This window comes from Pantherophis guttatus, chromosome 15 (assembly GCF_059756535.1).
Source record: "Pantherophis guttatus breed Tessera chromosome 15, ASM5975653v1, whole genome shotgun sequence".
Taxonomy (NCBI): domain Eukaryota; kingdom Metazoa; phylum Chordata; class Lepidosauria; order Squamata; family Colubridae; genus Pantherophis; species Pantherophis guttatus.
Genome location: NC_142077.1, coordinates 3,371,020 through 3,389,524, shown reverse-complemented (window position 1 = coordinate 3,389,524; position 18,505 = coordinate 3,371,020). Strand labels below are relative to the sequence as shown.

At 45.9% G+C, this 18,505-nt stretch overlaps 1 protein-coding gene across 3 annotated transcripts in view; it reads right to left on the bottom strand.

Moving 5' to 3' along the window:
• The window catches only part of MORN1 (MORN repeat containing 1), a 145,015-nt gene that overhangs the window by 6,895 nt on the left and 119,615 nt on the right, over positions 1 to 18,505 (bottom strand). For 2 of the 3 annotated variants that reach the window (XR_004592479.3, XR_015730060.1), the window contains one exon: positions 17,052 to 17,204. The gene's annotated coding sequence lies outside the window, so the exon portion shown is untranslated. Of the gene's footprint in view, positions 1 to 12,848; positions 12,993 to 17,051; positions 17,205 to 18,505 lie in introns of those variants that run through there. The other variant, XR_004592481.3, reaches the window with a different exon arrangement.

The following is an 18,505-nucleotide window of genomic DNA, read 5'->3' as shown; positions in this document are numbered from 1 at the left end:
CAGGCTCAAGGTTGACTCAGCCTTCCATCCTTTCGAGGTAGGTAAATTGAGGACCCGGATTGTGGGGGCAATAAGCCGACTTTGAATAGAACAACACCGCTTGGGGGGCCGAAAGCCCTAATAAGCAGGTATATACAAAAAAGTATGCAGCTATTGCTATAATGCATTGTAAGCTGCCCTGAGTCTAGTGAGAAGGCCAGCATATAAATTGGACTAATAAATAAATAATAAATAAATAATCAAGGAGAGAAGCAACCTAGAACTAAGGAGAAATTTCCTAACAGTGAGAACAATTAATCCGCGGAACAACTTGCCACCAGAAATTGTGAATGCTCCAACACTGGAAGTTTTTAAGAAGATGTTGGATAACCATTTGTCTGAAGTGGTGTAGGGTTTCCTGCCTAAGCAGGGGGTTGGACTAGAAGACCTCCAAGGTCCCTTCCAACTCTGTTATTCTCTTATATTCTGTTAGATGAAAATTAACTTCTAAGTTGCTAGGCGGTTCCCGACCTCAGCTGGATAAATTCCCTAACTTCAACTGCTGGAGGAAGGAACATCTGCAGCCACCATTTCACTTAGAAGAAATGGCATTGGCTGCCAAGCTGATGTGGCCATGAAAATATGTGGAAAGAAAATGAAATAAAATAAAATAAAATAAATAAAAATCTGGTAAGGCTGAAGTCAGAACTGGGCGGAATCGGCGGGGAAGGCGGACTGAAAAAATATTTGGTGGACGCCAAGATGACGAAGATCAAAAAGAAGGAAGAGGGTGGAGTGGGTGACAACGAAGGCTCAGTTTTCTAACAAAAATATTATTCCGTTGACATGAAAATACGGATTATTTCACACATGGAAGGCTGCAGCAGGCTAGAATTAATTTGGTTCTGTCTAAATACAGAGGGGAAAATAAAAAAGCAACTTTGAGGGGAAACGTCAAGGCTATAAATCCCGATTCTGCAGGGAGAAAGAAACTGGCAACTGCTCATCTGTGGATGAGCATCTGCAATTCCCAGCAGGGCAGAGGTGATGTGAGGCATGCTGGGAGTTGTAGTTTGACGGTAGGACGTCTATAAGATCATAGAGTTGGAAGGGGCACCTTAGAGGTCTTCTAATCCGACCCCCACCGTCCAATGGCCGTGTCTCAACTGTCAATTTTGGCCGCCTCTCGTTCCGATACCGACTTTGGCTTTTCCAAACAGTCAACAAACTGTTTTCCAAAAAAGGACACTATCCTCTTTTTTAATTAATTCTCCACCTAAACATGGTTTAAATTCATGCTGGGAAAAGGAGAAAGGAGGGCCGAAGGGGCAATCGATATTAATAAACCGATTTCAAAGGTTTTGATAGGTGGGTATTAAATTGTCATCGATTCCTGCGCAGGGAAGATCTAATTTACTCGTCCGAGGTGGCACCGCAGAGCGACCTCAACTGTGAGTTTGTGGGCACCGATTTTTTTAAAAAATATTGTGATTTAGGGTTATAATTTGCCCCCCAAAAAGTAAACCAACAAACCAACAAAAGAGCAAACTTTTGCTGAAAAATCTGCCTTTTGTCATTAAAGTCTATTGAAAGCAGCAGCTTTGCCTCCAAACCATTGGAGAAGAGGTCCAGTAGGAGTGGTTTGCCCGCCCCTGCAGCCAATCGGTATTGGAAGGTGTGTTCTGGGTGGCCAATAAGGGGAAAGGATGACTTTTTGAAACACTCTTTCCTTCCAGCTCTTTTTCTTGGCGGGCTAAACTGATCAAAGGAAGAGAAAATGGATTGGTTTAAGATGTAAAGGTAAAGGTAAAGGTTCCCTTTGCACATATGTGGCTAGTCGTTCCCGACTCTAGGGGGCGGTGCTCATCTCCGTTTCAAAGCCGAAGAGCCAGCGCTGTCCGAAGACGTCTCCGTGGTCGTGTGGCCGGCATGACTCAACGCCAAAGGCGCACGGAACGCTTTTACCTTCCCACCAAAGGTGGTCCCTATTTTTCTACTTGTACTTTTTACGTGCTTTCGAACTGCTAGGTTGGCAGAAGCTGCGACAAATAACGGGAGCTCACCCCGTTACGCGGCAGCACTAGGGATTCGAACCGCTGAACTGCCGACTTTTCGATCGACAAGCTCAGTGTCTTAGCCACCGAGTCTCCGTTTAAGATGAGTGTTCCCTTAAAGAAGGGACCTTGAAGACGGGTGGACTTCAACTCCCAGAATCCCCCCTTCTGCAAACCAGAAGGGGAATTCTGGGAGTTGAAGTTCATAGATTTTCAAGTTGTGATGGTTGAGGAGGGGTTCCCGCAACACCACCCCTGGCCCAATGAATTATGGTGGGGATCTGACCCCACTCATTCTTAAACCGTTCAGACAACCGATTTCAACCATGGGATCACGCAACGAGAGGGACCGAGGCCTCCTTTCCCCCAATGCACCCTAAAAAGAGGGCCTTTCGTTGGCCTCTGGATCCCCTCTTCGAGGCGTATTTCTCCCCGTCACTCCGAAGCCCATCTTCCTTGCCCTGACGGCACGAAATTCTCAGGAGGGAGTGGAGGGTGGCCGACTTCAGGCTTGTGAGCCCGCTGGAAGTTTCCGCCTTTTGGTTCTTCCTGCCCTATGGAAAGCCGGCCAGATGGCAGCTGCCAGGAAAGAGATTTCAAGTTGAGAGGGTTTTTTTTTTTTTGGTGCTTCTGACCTACTTTTAATAAAAGGCGCAAGGAGGAAGCCAGCCGGGAGAAAAAAGAAGGGAAGGAGGGGAAGAGGAAGGGAAGGCCGGACGAGAGGAAGGGCTGTTTCAGGCTCTTGGTCCCACTTGGGGGGAGGGGGGCTCTTGGGGGAAGCCCCTCGGCCTCACCTACAAGATTTCATGTCACCCCAAAGTTGCAGAAGACAGAGAGAGAGAAAGGGGATCAGTGGTGGGTTTCAAATTTTTTTACTACCAGTTCTGTGGCCGTGGCTTGGTGGGCGTGGCAGGGGAAGGATACTGTAAAATCTCCATTCCCTCCCCAATCCAGGGAAAGATTACTGCAAAATCCCCATTTCCTCCCGATCAGCTGGGACTCAGGAGGCAGAGAATAGATGAGGGCGGGGCCAGTCAGAATTTTTACTACCGGTTCTCCGAACTACTACTGGTCCTCTATTCTCTATTCTCTTCTAGTCAAAGTCTATTCTATTCTATTCTATTTCATTCATTCCAATATTCTATTCTATTCTATTTCTAATTCATTCTATTCTATGTTCTATTCTATTTCTAATTCATTCTATTTTATTCTATTCTATTCATTCCAATATTCTATTCTATTTCTAATTCATTCTAATTCTAATTCTTTCTATTGTATATTCTATTCTATTCTATTCTATTCTATTCTATTCTATTCTATTCTATTCTATTCTATTCCATTCCATTCATTCTAATATTCTATTCTATTCTATTTCTAATTCATTCTAATTCTAATTCTTTCTATTGTATATTTTATTCTATTCTATTCTATTCTATTCTATTCTATTCCATTCATTCTAATATTCTATTCTATTCTATTTCTAATTCATTCTATTATATAGTCTAATTCTTTCTATTCTATATTTTATTCTAGTCAAATTCTATTCTATTCCATTCATTCCAATATTCTATTCTTTCTAATTCATTCTATTCTAATTCTAATTCTTTTTATTCTATTCTATTTCTAATTCATTCTATTCTATTCTATTCCATTCCATTCCATTCCATTCCATTCCATTCCATTCAATTCCATTCTGTATTTTCTATTCTATTCTATTCTATTCCATTCCATTCCATTCCATTCTATCCTTTTCTATTCCATTCCATTCCTTCTCTTATTCTATTCTATTCTATTCTATTCTATTCTATTCTATTCCATTCATTCTAATATTCTATTCTATTCTATTTCTAATTCATTCTATTCTATATTCTAATTCTTTCTATTCTATATTCTATTCTAGTCAAATTCTATTCTATTCCATTCATTCCAATATTCTATTCTATTTCTAATTCATTCTATTCTATATTCTATATTCTATATTCTATATTCTATATTCTATTCTATTCTATTCTATTCTATTCTATTCTATTCTATTCTATTCTATTTATTCCAATCTTCTATTCTATTCTATATTCTTTTTTTAAAAAAATAGGGATTGAAACCTCTCCCCTTCCTCCACCATTGTCGGCTGGCAAGGTGCCAGCGGGCTCGGTTCCGCTTCCACGCAGAAGGCCGTCTTCTCTTCTGCTTCCCTTTCCTCTTTGCAAAAAGAAAAAAAGAAAGGAAAAAAAAAAAAAGGAAAAAAAGGAAGAAGAAAAAAATTCACTTAGAAATTGCAGGTTTGATCGCCTCGTCTCGTCTGACAGCCGGCTGGATAATTTGTCTCTCGGCTCCGGGAGGGGGATGATGGAAGTCAATTTGACAGCTGCACAACTCCCCGAGGATCCTGGACCCCGGCAGCGTGCAGAGCAGCGACAGACACAGCAGCGACTCCGAATACCAATGAAGCGTCTGCCGAGGGCCGCCGAGCGGGGCCCGGTGAAATGAATCACGGCGCAGACGGCTAGGGGGCAATTACGGTTATTGCAAAAAGGGCACGGAGGGGCCCTGGGGAAGGCGGTGGCACTTTAAAGCGTGGGGTGGGAAATGCCCCCAACCTTATTCTGGGAATTGTCACAGAGGAAACGGAAAGATATGGGGAATATTGCAGGGATGGACCAGAAATGTTGACCTGGATTTGGCTGGTTTTTGTCTCTCGTGTTGGAAATGGCGCCCTCCTCTAAACGGGTTGGACGTTGATTCCTGAGGGTTGAACAGTCTTCCAATATCTCAGGGGCTGCCCCAAAGAAGAGGGAGTCAAGCTATTCTCCAAAGCACCCGAGGGCAGGACAAGAAGCAACGGGTGGAAACTAATCAAGGAGAGAAGCAATTTAGAACTAAGGAGAAATTTCCTGAGAATTAGAACAATTAACCAGCGGAACTGCTCGCCACCAGAAGTTGTTGAAGCTCCATTACTTCAATAAGAGGTTACACAACCATTTGTATGAAATGGTATAGGGCAGTGATGGCGAACCTTTTCGGCACCGAGGGCCAAAAAAGGTCGTGCGGAAATGTCGCACGTGCCCACGCGCGCTCCTCGGGGGCCGTCCTCCGGAAAAGCTGAACTTCTGGGTAATAGCTGGTTTTCAGCACTGCCGCACGTGCGAATGGATCGTGCTCCGGAAACTATCCTAGGAGCTTGTTTTAAGACTTCGATGGCTGAGGACGTCACAAAGCAGACGACAGAAGTCGTAGGGATGAGGGGCTGTGGATTGGAAGGCAATCACGGGCAGGTCAAAAAAAGAAAAAAAAAGGATTGCGGTTTTGAGGCTGGCCGGCCAGGAGTTGTTTTAGGGGATGGGAGCAGAAAAATGGGCTGCCGAGGAACGAGCAAGCGATAACTCAAACTGCATTAAAGTACAGGCAAGTCCTCGACTTACGACCAGAAGCGAGCCCCCCCCCAAGTTTCTGTTGTAAAGCGAGACATTTGTTAAGTGAGTTTTGCCCCGTTTCTCGCCACAGTTGTTAAGTGAGCAGCACGGCTGTTAAGCGAATCTTGGTCTCGCGTCGACTTGGCTTGTCAGAAAGTTGAAAAAAGGGGACACGGCAAACCGTTGTCGAGTGTCTGAATTTTGATCTGTAATCGCGAAAAACGGTCATAAGTCACTGTTTTTAGTGTGATTGTGACTTTAAACAGTCACTAAATGAACTGCTGTAAGTTAAGGACTACCTGTAGAAGTTTTTGTGTGTGTGTGTTTTTTTTTTTCACTGTTAGGTAGTTGTTGGCTTCTTGTAGCACACTAAACCATCAATCCTGGTTAAGAAAGCATCAACGCCAGAGATGGGTTTCACATAATTTTACCACCGGTTTCCCTGTGTAGAGATGCGATCGCGGGTGCACGCACCCTCGCTTCACTTGCGTACCTTCTGCACATGTGCGCAACCTTCCGTGCGTGTGTTTTGCTCGCCCCGCGCGGCTTAGAAAACGTGGGTAAATAGGCTGATGCAGCACAGGGCGGTTGGGCAGGCCGCCACTACCACCTCTGATCAACGCCTGCATTCCCACTCGAGCGAGCAAGTTGTGCGAATCCACCCTTCGAGTTCAGATGTAATCCACTGGATTTGGAAAAAGGCGAGAGGGAGGATCTGATGGGGACCCTACCTTGCTGAGCCGAGTTGAGACCCAGTGGTGTGAGGAAGCGGAGAAGAAAAACCGGAGCGGCTTTGAACCCCGAAACCACAATGTTATTGTGCGACGGACGGATGGACGGACGGACGGACGGAGAGGCAAAAAAAAAAAAAGAAAAGAAAAGAAAAAAAAAAAAGGCACAATTTTTTTCTCCTGGTGAAAAGGGAGAAATCTAATTGGATCAGATGTGCTTAGCTGGCACAAAATACCTCCCAGGTGACAAGAAAGAAAAGCGAGTGGTAAAATCATCAGTTAGGTCATTAAAAAAAAAAAAGAAAAGAAAAAGAAAAGTGGGGTGGAAACACATACACAACACACACAACTCGTGTGAGAGAATGTTTGTTTGAATGAACGCTATGGTAACCGCAGACAAACCCCCCCCCCACGCTCGATTAATTCATCCCGCTCGTGAAATCTGCTATCACCATAGTAACACCATCGGGGCAAACATGCCGAAATATAGTAAAACATTCAACATCTGGCGAGCATCTGCACGGCGCTTCCCTTCTCGAATTAAGAGAGCTGGAGCAGAGGGAGGCCCAGGAGAAGAAACTAGAGGAAGGACCAGATTTTCAGCAGTGCCGTATATCAAAAGCCATTGGGGTGGGGTTGGGTGGTGTCCGACATCTGGGATTGTCGTCTGAAAAACAAGAGTTGGGGGGGTGGGATAGGCAGCCTTTTGGGAAACATTGGGCCAGACAACTTGGTGACAAGAGTTTTTCTAGATTAGAGACCAGTTTTGCCAAGCAAAAAAAAAAGCAAAAACAAAATGGAATTGCGTTCCCGAAAGTTTGCCCGGCTCGGTTTTAAAATTCCAGCAGCCACGAGTCAAACTGGATCTGAAGGAGGGAAAAAAGCAGAACCAATCTTTTGGAGGGGGAAAAAAAAAAAAAAGCAAAAATTGGCAATGCTTCTCTTTGCCCTGCGCTGGCTCTCTTAAACCCCCCCGTTCCAATTTCCAGCACGATGCCCTGATGGCTAAATTTGATCCCGGGGATGGGATCGCGCAGAAAGCTAAGATAAACCAGGGTTAGCCTGTTGCAAGGATACACTTCGCACAAGGCCTATTTTTATAGACCCTTCTAGAAAATATTTTTTAAAAAAGATGCGGAGACGCTAGAAAGAGTGCAGAGAAGAGCCACAAAGAGGATTAGGGGATTGGAGGCTAAAACATACGAAGAACAGTTGCAGGAACTGGGTATGTCTAGTTTAATGAAAAGAAGGACTAGGAGAGACATGATAGCAGCCTTCCAATATCTCAGGGGCTGCCCCAAAGAAGAGGGAGTCAAGCTATTCTCCAAAGCACCCGAGGGCAGGACGAGAAGCAATGGGTGGAAACTCATCAAGGAGAGAAGCAACTTAGAACTAAGGAGAAATTTCCTGACATTTACAACAATTAACCAGTGGAACAACTTGCCACTAGAAATTGTGGGTTCCTCCATCACTGGAACTTTTTAAAGAAGAGACTGGACAGCCATGTGTCTGGTATGGTATAGATGCTTCCTAGGAGCCTGGGGAGGGTGAAAACGGCTTTCCCCCCACCTGGAGGCCGTTTCCCAACTTCCGGTGGGCCCAGAAGGCCTGAAAATCATCTGGCCGGTGCGCGCATGCATGTTGGCATTGAGCTAGGGCAACGCTCGTGTGCCCACAGATTTGGCTCTGCATGCCACCTGTGGCACGCGTGCCATAGGTTCCCCATCACGGGTATAGGGCTTCCTCCCTGAGCAGGGGGTTGGACTAGAAGACCTCCGGTGTCCCTCCCAACCCTGTGGCTCGGTAATTCCTCCTCTTTAAAGAAACAAAACCGAGGGGGGAAACCCCTTTAGATCCTCCCTGAACAGATGAGCAGCGACGGAAATGCCATCCGGGCGCCTCCTGCGTTTAAGGAGCATCCGTTTTAGTAAAGGAAAGCTCTTACCTGACATCTGTGAGCAATCAAATTAGGTGCGTGCGTGCGCGCGGCGTCTCCGGCGGTGTTTGCTTTACTCAAATAAAAACACAGTTGGGCATAAACAGGCGTGCGGCACCAAACAAATAGATAATAAGTTAAGCTTCCTGCCTTAGGCACACAGACAATCTCCGCGGAGTTAAAGCAGGCCTCCGAGGAGGCGAGGGGGAACGTCTCAGTCACAGTAACAGAGAGGGAAGGGACCTTAGGGGTCATCTAGTCCAGCCCCCTGCTTAGGCAGGAGAGCCTGTACTAGGGATTCAAATTCAGAATAGCAAAAAGTATCTGGTTTCAATAGGCTCTTCCTAGGCACAGGTGAGATGCAAGCTTTTTAGAATCCGAGGTGGGAGGGAATTTAAGGGGTCATCTAGTCTAACCACCCCCACCCCCCGCCCGCCATCGGAACGGAGTCTGGGGTTATATCATGGCTTTATATTCGGAATTCCTCTTGCGTTGGGAATGGTTGGGGTGGCAGATGTGGGAGAGAAATATAGATGGAAGAGAGGGGGGGGCTTTGATTTTTTCAGGCAGGGAAGGAGACAGATGTTAGGGGGTGTAAGTAGCCCCTTTGCAGGCTTTCGCCTTTGCATCGTGGGGGGCTTTCAGATTGCCACGCGGATATCCAGGTTCTGCCATCCATAGTGCCAGTGAGGCTTTGAAGCCTTAATTTACTCCAGATTAACCTGGCTGCAACATACTGTGCCTTCACGTGGATTTAATTTCGCCAGTTAAATCTTAACCCCTAATATAGCAACTTACTTGAAGTTAGAGCCGCATTTCAGTACAGATTAACAGAGTCGGAAGGGACCCTAAAAGCCTCCAGTGATGAAGCTCCCACAACTCCTGTTCCACGGGTTGCTTGCTCTCAATGTCAGAAAATTTCTCCTTATTTCCAGGTTGAATCTCAGTTTCCATCCATTGTTCCTTGTCTGGCCTTCGGGTGCTTTGGAAAATAGCTTGACCCCCTTCCTCCTCTCTGTGGCAGCCCCATAAATATTGAAAGATGCTCTCATGTCTCCCCTGGTCCTTCTCTTCACTAGACTAGCCATGCCCAGTTTCCATGATGGGGCTGTTTAATGATGGGGCAATGGGGGCTGGCTCCAACCCTTTTAAACCCCAGAACTGGGTTCACACGAAAGTTTGACCCAAACTGAAGTTTTAATCCTGACTCGCTTTTTCTGCAGGAAGAATTCAACCTGGCTTGGGTTAGGGTGTGGTTCGATGCAGATAAATTCGGTTGAAGGTGAAAAGCATTGGGGAAGTACAGTTAAGCCACTGCTCTCAAATTTAAATCAATTTATTGAACAAACTGCAAACGAATTATTGATTATGGCTGTTAAGAGGCAGGTGGTCGTGCTTGGATTCCCCCCCCCTCCGAATATTTTTCATGTCTTTACAGGTATATATATATACCTGTAATTATATATATATATATTGTTTTATATATATATATATATATATATATATATATATGTATGTATGTATGTATGTATGTATGTATGTATGTATATGTATATGTATATGTATATGTTTATGTAAGATTTTGTCGAAACGTCGCTGCTACCCTTCTAGGGATATGTTTGCCATTACACGGGAAGAAACCCGAGATATTAACTGTACACACACACACACACACACACACACACACACACACACACACACGCTAGAAGCACGAAGCCGAAGACACCAGCCTGAAGATGACGAATGAGACTTCGTCGAAACGTTGCCAAGACACCTCCAATTTTACGCGGGAGAAAACCCAAATAACCAAAGACCTACATACAAACACCCGCGAAAACCTCAGAAAACATATATATATATATATATTGTTTAGTTTAGAAACCCATAGTTTCTAAACTAAACAAGAGCCTGAAGATGACAGGGTTGTGAGCCTGTCGAAACTTTGCTAGAAAGAAAAACTTGTAAGGTACTGGTAGGATTTTAGCTAAGGTTTTAAAGGACCTCGCAGAGTGCTCTGTAAGGATTTTTGGAAGATTTTAAGCTAGGATTTTAATCAGAATTTTAAACATTTTAACTAACTTATTTAACATGACGCAGGAAAACACCCGAGATTTTAATTTTTTGCATATATATATATATATATATATATATATATATATGTATGTATATGTATATATATGTATGTGTATGTATATATATAAAATCAATATTACTTGCAGACAAGTTTCAAAACAAAACAGAGCGAAGCTACAGCAAACACCCTAGGAATCAATCCTGAACAAGAATGGATCATGAACAGTAGCAATTGTAATAATGGCAATAATAAAGAGCCTGGAATAAAGAACATGAATTATTAGTAAAGCTCAGCCTAAAGATCAGGGTGGATTTGATCAACTCGGTTTAAATCATAATTTTTAAAGAGCAACTGTCATCTCTGTCCCACAGCGGCTCCTCCTTGGACCTGCTGTTGACTCACTGACAATCCCAATATTGCAGAATATACAGCCTCATTCTACCTAACTAAGCTCCATTACATGCTGAATCAACTCAATTATTAATGTTATCTTAAATAGAAAAACTATCTTTAGATAGATTTTTTACTCCAAAAGCATTTTATTAAAATAAATTTGATTTTAAAAAAATCTGATTTAAATAAAAAAAAAATCCAATTTAAACTTTTAAACTTTATTTTCTAAAAAAACACATCAATTTTTATCCACCTTGCTAAAGATTCTGATATTCACTGGATGAATAGATGGAGATAAGATAAATGACGATAAATAACGCTAATAAGAAACTTTGACAAGCAGAATTAATCAACAGCAGCTCCCTAGAAAAAGGTTTGGCCAGTCCCAAAACTTTCTGGAAAAGGTTCTGAAATTAGGACGACCCAGGCCTCACAAGGAGGTAGTCCTCAACTGACGACCACAATTGAGCCCCAAATTTCAGTTGCAAAGCGAGACAGTGGTTAAAAAAGTGAGTTTCGGCCCCGTTTTACGAGCTTTCTTGCCGCCGTTGTTAATTGAATCACCGCTGATGTTAAGTGAGTCACTCAGTTTTTAAGTGAATCTGGCTTCCTCAACCGACTTCGCTGGTCAGATGATCGTGTAAGGGGATCACGTGATCTCCCCTGGGAGGCTGCAACCGTCATAAATACGAGTCAGACACGCACACACACACACAGAGGCCTTGACAATCTGAGCTGCAGTTGCTGTGGCTGCCACCCCAGCTTTTTCCGAGTCCCCAAACAACGCAGTGAGCTCTTATTTCTTTCCCCTCCTACCATCTGTGGCCCCCCTTTTGGGTCTTTTCCAGGGTGCGTATACCACCTGTGCTCCTCTCGATGACAACGGGGCCGGAGACAACCCTCGGAGCCGTGGAAGGTACGGCTGCCAGCTGACTCCATCCTTCTAGAAGACACTGCGTCATCAGCAGCTTACACTCCGCGTTTCACAGTGTGCCTTCGCAAAAGTTTTTTTGGCTACCCGCCGGCCCCAACCGGCGTGCCACTTCGCCAGCTGTGCCGGCTTTGATTGTGGAATAGACAGACCGAGGCCTCGTTTTCGCTTCCTACAAGTTTGCTTTGCTCCTGCCGCACCCATTCCCGCATCGGCTTACAGCAGTGATATGTGAAAACCGGAGTGCCCAAACCGGAACGTGAGTGCAGGTGCATACGCTGAAGCACCGGAAACCCGATGACCAGCTGGCTGGTGCGTGTCTGCCTGGTTTTTTTGGCTGTTTTTGGTCATTTTTGGGGCTGTTTTTCCAGGCCAAAAATGGCCTGAAAAATGGCCTGGAAACGGTCTGAAAAACTGCCAGAAACGGCCTGAAAAATGCCCTGCTTTTTGGCTGTTTTCAGGCCATTTTCCGGTGCTCCGGTGCCCACGAAAATCAGCCGGCTGGCATGCAAAAACCAGAAAAGCAGCTGGTGACAGCACACGTGCCCACAGAGAGGGCCCTGCGTGCAACCTCTGGCATGCGTGCTACAGGTTCGCCATCACGGGCCTACATGGAAGGACTCAGAGAGTAACTTCTATTCAAACCAGATGTCGTATCAATCCCACAGCTTGTTAATTCTCGAAAACAATGCTCAATAGCAATAGCAATTAGACTTATAGAATATAGAATAGAATAGAATAGAATAGAATAGAATAGAATAGAATAGAATAGAATAGAATAGAAACAGCTCTTATATAGCGCTTCACGGTGCTTTACAGCTCTCTCTAAGGTGTTTACAAAGTCAGCCTATTGCCCTCCACAATCTGGGTCCTCATTTTACCCACCTCAAGAAAGATGGAAGGCTGAGTCAACCTTGAGCCCGTCAGGATCGAACTCCTGGCAGCGGGTAGAGCCTGGATTGCAATCCTGCAGTCTAACCGCTGCACCGCAAAACCCAGTTTGGCTACTGCAATCTTGGCAGGGTTTCTGGAGCTGCCCGGAAACCGACGATTGAGCGAGCTTCTTTTTGAAAGACATGGCACGTCTTGAAGTTAATCTTAGACTTATAGCCAACTCAACTCAGGTGATCTACTCATTGAGCCAACCTCAACCTCCGAAAAGCTAAACAACGTTGGCGCAAGCTGACACTCCGGAAGCAACAACTATATATGCCTGCCCCTGAAATCTACTTGCACCCAGGAAGCTGACAAGGGTTGAAAAAAAAAAAAAAGGTCTTTGGAAAGCAGGGGTAACTGAAGACCTCACAAATCAGAATTCAGCTGCCCTTCCTTGTTGGTACCTCCAGCTGATTTTGCGATCCACTGGAGATGGTAAAAAATATTGTCGGGTTTCAGCCTGGTTTGAATTCTTGGCCATTCCAAATATTACAAGAGGCTCGGAAGGCGCTTCCTTCCTCGGTCTGCTGTAAACCCTCGGCAGACAACTGGAAGGAAGGGGAGGGGGAAAAGACAAAAGATTCATACTTAATTACAAGTGTTTCACTTCTGGGCATTTTCAGCAACATCTGGAGATGAAAGGTACCCCAGCCGTACCTCCCACTGAGATCAAGCAGGCCCAGCAGTCTTCCACCAATCTCCCAAGGTTTTTATCAACAGACGATAGAAAGCGCGATTAAAAGTATACCGAGAAACACACGGAGAAGAATCGTAACTCTTCCGTTTGGTCTCTTCCTGACGTGGAGATTGGCCTGCCTTGCAAGACAAAACAAATAAGAAGCTCCCATATCAAAGAGTTAAGAGGATCAGCTCATCCAAATTTGGCTGGTTCCAACTTTTCCTCTCCTTGAAGTTGCAAAGGAAACCCAACGAACTTCCCTACTCCCGTCTTCTCCTCGGATGGGAAACCAGGGGTGAGCTTCAGATCCTTAAGCAACGGGTTCGCTGCCCGGTTGCTGGGTGGGCGTAGCCATGGTGGGCGTCGCCTAGTCAGCCGCCTGCACCACAGCGAGGGGGAGGTGTTTTTCGCCCTCCCCAGGCTCCGGAGGCTTTTCTTGAGCCTCCGGGAGGGCGAAAACTGCTTCCCCCGTGGTCCGGAGGCGCTCTGGAGGCAATTCGCTCTCGCGCGCCATCCACACATGCATGCAAAGTCAAACAACATGGCAATTCGCTCACGTGTCATCCGCGGGTGCGTGCGGCGTCACAAAACACAGCGACATAGGACAGGATTGCCCCTGGGTGGGTGGGCGAGCCCCCCCTCCCGCAGGTCGCTAACTACCCGTTTGCCTAAACTTGTCCGAACTGGCTGAATCCCACCTCTGCCGTGGACTTCCCCAAGCTGGCTGAAGAATTCTGGGAGTTAGAGTCCACAAGTCTTAAAGTTGCCAAGGTTGGACACGTCTGCCCTAGGAGGAATAGTTAAAGGATCTGGGGATCTTTTGGTCTATAGAAGAGATCACGGAGGAGAGATCTGATGGTAATCTTCAAGTACCTAAGGACTCTTGCTCAAAAGGAATGCAACTCTGCTGCCCCAGAAGACAAGAACCAATGGATTAAACCTGCAAGGAAGGACTTCCGCGCTAAATGTGAGGAGGGGATTTCTGGCCAATGCAGCAGGCTACGCCAGGAAGGGGTTTGCCTTCTCCTTCGCTGGAGGTTGCCCAACAGAGGATAGACAGCCAGCTGCCGGAAACACTTCTCCCGGCACAGAGCAGGGATCCGGCTTATAGGGGACCTCCGAGGTCCCTTTGGGCTCTATGATTCTATGAACCCGCTAAGCCGAGTGCGCTTCAAGGTTCTGGTTATCACCTTTAAAGCGCTCCATGGCTTAGGACCTGGTTATCTACGGGACCGCCTGCTACCACCAATAGCCTCCCACCGGCCAGTACGCTCCCATAGAGAGGGGCTCCTCTGCGTGCCGTCAGCCAAACAATGTCGACTGGCGGCCCCTAGGGGGAGAACCTTCTCTGTGGGGGCACCTACGATCTGAACGAGCTCCCCCCGGAGATACGGAGGATCCCGGATCCGCGCACCTTCCGTCGCGCGCTTAAGACTTTTTTATTTCATCAAGCTGGCCTGGCCTAAATCTTCTCCCCTTTTAAATATAAATTTTAAATATAAATTTTAATTTGTTTTAAATGATGGGGTATTTTAAATTCAGCCAAATTATTTAAGTCGTTTTTAATCTATTTTAAATTTTTGTATTTATGTGTTTTTATCTTGTTCATCTGTTCACCGCCCCGCGTCCTTCGGGAGAAGGGCGGTATAGAAATTTAATAAAATAAATAAATAAATAAATAAATAAATAAATAAATAAATAAATAAATAAATAAATAAAAGCCGTCAATCGCGGTCGACAAAGCCCAACGTTGGGCTCGCTCGCTCGCTCCTAAACAACCCAAGCAGAGGAGGGCAAACTCAGCTTTTAGTGAGCTGGCATTATTTCCACTGCAACAGCCCGATCAGGTTTGAGAAATTCCCTTAACAAGCCAAGCACAGCCTGCAGACGGTCTCTTTAGAGCTATTCCATTTAAGCCACAGATGTTAAATGAATTCAGCAGACAGACGGAGTAATGGAATGTCGGTCCTTCAACTTCTCGCCTTAAAGCAAAAAAAAAAAAAAAAGTCATATTTTTCTCTCTTTCTTCTCATCTAATTCCTAAAGCCGCCTCTGGGCTCTCTGTTTTGAATGCAGCATGCTTGTCAGGCTGGCTAACCCAATTTGGAAATAATTAAATTTTAAAATATTAAAGGGATTAAAATATATTTCGCCTTCCCGCCTCCGCCAAAATGGGTGAATTTTCTTTTGGCGCTAAACAGAAGGAGGGACTTTAAAAAGAGGGCGGGGGGGGGAATAACCCCACACTATGAAACTGTACTGCACAGCCCCCTCCCCCCCCCGATTTTCTACCATTATTTCTCTAGGGAGCTTTGGCAGAGAACCAAGCAGTTAATTTTAAATAAGAAGGGACCTGGAGGCGTTCTGAAACGGAGGAGCGTTTAGACCGGTTCAGTGGAAAGGCATACTCTAAAAATGCAAGAAATTCAAAACTCCAGCCTTCAATATTTCTACCGGAATATTTTCACTTTGGAACAGGAAAATTGGCCAACGCTGGCTCTAATCCCTCTTCCTGGTTTTTTTTTTTTAAAAACCAGACTGGGGGAAACTGGATTCGCTTAACGACCCGTGTGACGAATTTAACAACGGCAGAGATTGACTTAACAAATGTGGTGAGAAAGGCAGAGGTGGGGTTTCAGCAGATTCTGACCAGTCCTGGAGAACCGGTAGCGGAAAATTTGAGTAGTTCGGAGAACCGGTAGTAAAAATTCTGACTGGCCCTGCCTCCATCTATTCTCTGCCTCCCGAGTCCCAGCTGATGGGGAGGAAATGGGGATTTTGCAGTAACCTTCCCCTGGAGCAGGGAGGGAATGGAGATTTTACAGTATCCTTCCCCTGGAGTGAGGTGGGAATGGAGATTTTATAGTATCCTTTCCCTGCCATATCCACCAAGCCATGCCACGCCCACCAAGCCACACCCACAGCACCGGTAGTAAAACAATTTGAATCCCACCACTGGAGAAAGGTCGTAAAATAGGGCAAAATTCACTTTTTAAAAATTTCAAACTTAGCAACCTTCAGTACATTTTGGGTTCAATTGCGGTCATACGTTGAGGACTAGCTGCGGTAGGAGAAAAAAATCCTGGGTGCATTTTTGATCTGGTGCCACCCAGCTCAGGCCGGTGACATGGCATCAGGATCGCTGGGAGGACAGGTGGGAGAGAGAGACATTTAAAGAGACCAAAAAAAAAACAACCCGTTGGATAAGGACTCGGTGTGTTTGTACGACCTCGGGACTAAATTTAGCCGGTGCCACGGCCTCCCAGCTTTGCTGTTGATGAAAGAGTCATTTCAATGAAAAAGAGCATTTTTGGGGGGATTTCCGTCTGTCCTTTCAAGTTACTCAGCCCTTCCAAAGTGGATCTCCTCTCTCTCGCTCTTTCTCTCTCTTTCTTCATCCCTCCCTCCCTCTCTCTCCAGTAACAGAGTTGGAAGGGCTCTTGAAGGTCATTTAGTCCAACAGGAGGCCTGTACTAGGGATTCGAACCGCTGAACTGCCAACCTTTCTGATATATAAAACAACAACAATCCTGGAAAACAGCTGGTTGAAATTCTCCTTTCCATTTTCCCACAAGGCCCCACAATTCAATTCCCTAGGGGGCATTCTGGGAACCGATCGTGGCAGCAAGAGGTTAGAAATTCACCCGCTTGGTTGCAGGTCCCACTTCCCAATGACTGTAGGGGAGAAGCAGGCTCTCCAATGTGGTTTTTTTCCCATTGGAATTAAGCAATTCTCTTCTAGGGCGCCATGGATTCGAGAGGAAGGGGCCAGCAAAAAAATAAAAATAAAAAATAAAAATGAAACGGAGAGCCGGCCAGCCACTCCGCCTAATTGAAAGCACCGGCCTCTGACCTCCCTAAACGACAAGGACTGTGGGAAAAGGAACTTGTCTCAGGACCCTTGGATAACAGTTGGCCGCAAACTCACCCGTGGAGGGGAGCCAAGGGAAAAGCCAGCTACGGAAAACCCTGGCACCGTCCCTTGACGGTTAGCCGCAAAAGACTCTGCGCTCTGCTGCCTCCCTGGAAGCTCTGTTCCTCTGCGCTTTTTTTCTTCCTGATCTGCTGCCTGGAAAATCTCCTGGGAGAAAGAGAGAAAGAGAAAGAGAGGATGGAATTCATCTGAATGGCAAAGTGGTTCAGCTCTATCCTTGCATCACATGTGCTTCCCAGTATAATGGTAGATACAGATTAACAAGAGTTGGAAGGGACCTTGTAGGTCATCTAGTCCAACCCCCCACCCAAGCAGGAGACCTGCCTACACCATTTCTGACAGATGGCAGTCCAGTCTCTTCTTGAAAGCTTTAAGTGATGAAGCTCCCACAACTTCTGAGGGCAACTTCTGTTCGATGGGTTGATTGCTCTCACTGTCAGGAAATTCTGCCTTCCTTATTTCTAGGTTGAATCTCTCCTTGGTCAGTTTCCATCCATTATTCCTTGTCTCGCCTTCTAGTGCTTTGGAAAATAGCTTGACCCCCTTCCTCCTCTCTGGGGCAGCCCCTCCAATATTGGAAGATGCTCTCCTGTCTCCCCTGGTCCTTCTCTTCACTAGACTAGCCAGGCCCAGTTCCTGCAACCGTTCATCGTATCTTTGAGCCTCCAGTCCCCTCATCCTCTTAGTTGCTCTTCTCTGCACTCTTTCTAGAGTCTCAACCTCTTTTTTATAGTGTGGTGCAGGAAGGGAAAACAAAGCTAAACTTAAAATGTCCCATTTTCCCGTCGCTCTCTCCCCTTTGCGCCAGGGGACACCAAACTAGGCCAAGAGGACTTCTCTGTTTGAAGGTTTGATGCTTCTGAATCGGAAGGTTTTCGGCCTACGATGTGCAATTGGCTTAGTTAAATGCTTAGCCCGGCTTGAACTGAAGAAGACTTGAGGGGCTGGACATTTTGGGGGGCAGGGGCTGAGGAAGGCAAGGACAGGTGACAGATTGCCAAGCATGGACGCTTGACCTTTTTAAGCTAACCAGACACACAGGCGGTCAGAGATGCAAACCGACCCTTAGAATCTAGAAAATGGAGAATGCGGGAGGAGAATGAAAGAGAAAGAAAGAGAGAGAGAGAGAGGGAGGGAGAGAGAGAGAGAGAAAGCGGGGAGGAGGGAGAATGGGAGGGAGAGAGAGGGAGAAAGAGAGGGAGGGAGAGAGGGAGAGAGGGAGGGAGAAAGAGAGAGAGGGAGGGAGAGAAAGCGGGAAGGAGGGAGAGAGGGAGGAAGAGAGAGGGAGAAAGAGGGAGAAAGAGAGAGAGAGGGAGGGAGAGAGTGGGAGGGAGGGAGAAAGAGAGAGAGGGAGGGAGGGAGAAAAGAAAGGGAGGGAGAGAGAGAGAGAGGGAGAGAGAGGGAGAGGGAGAGGGAGAAAGAGAGAGAGAGGGAGAGAGGAGAGAGAG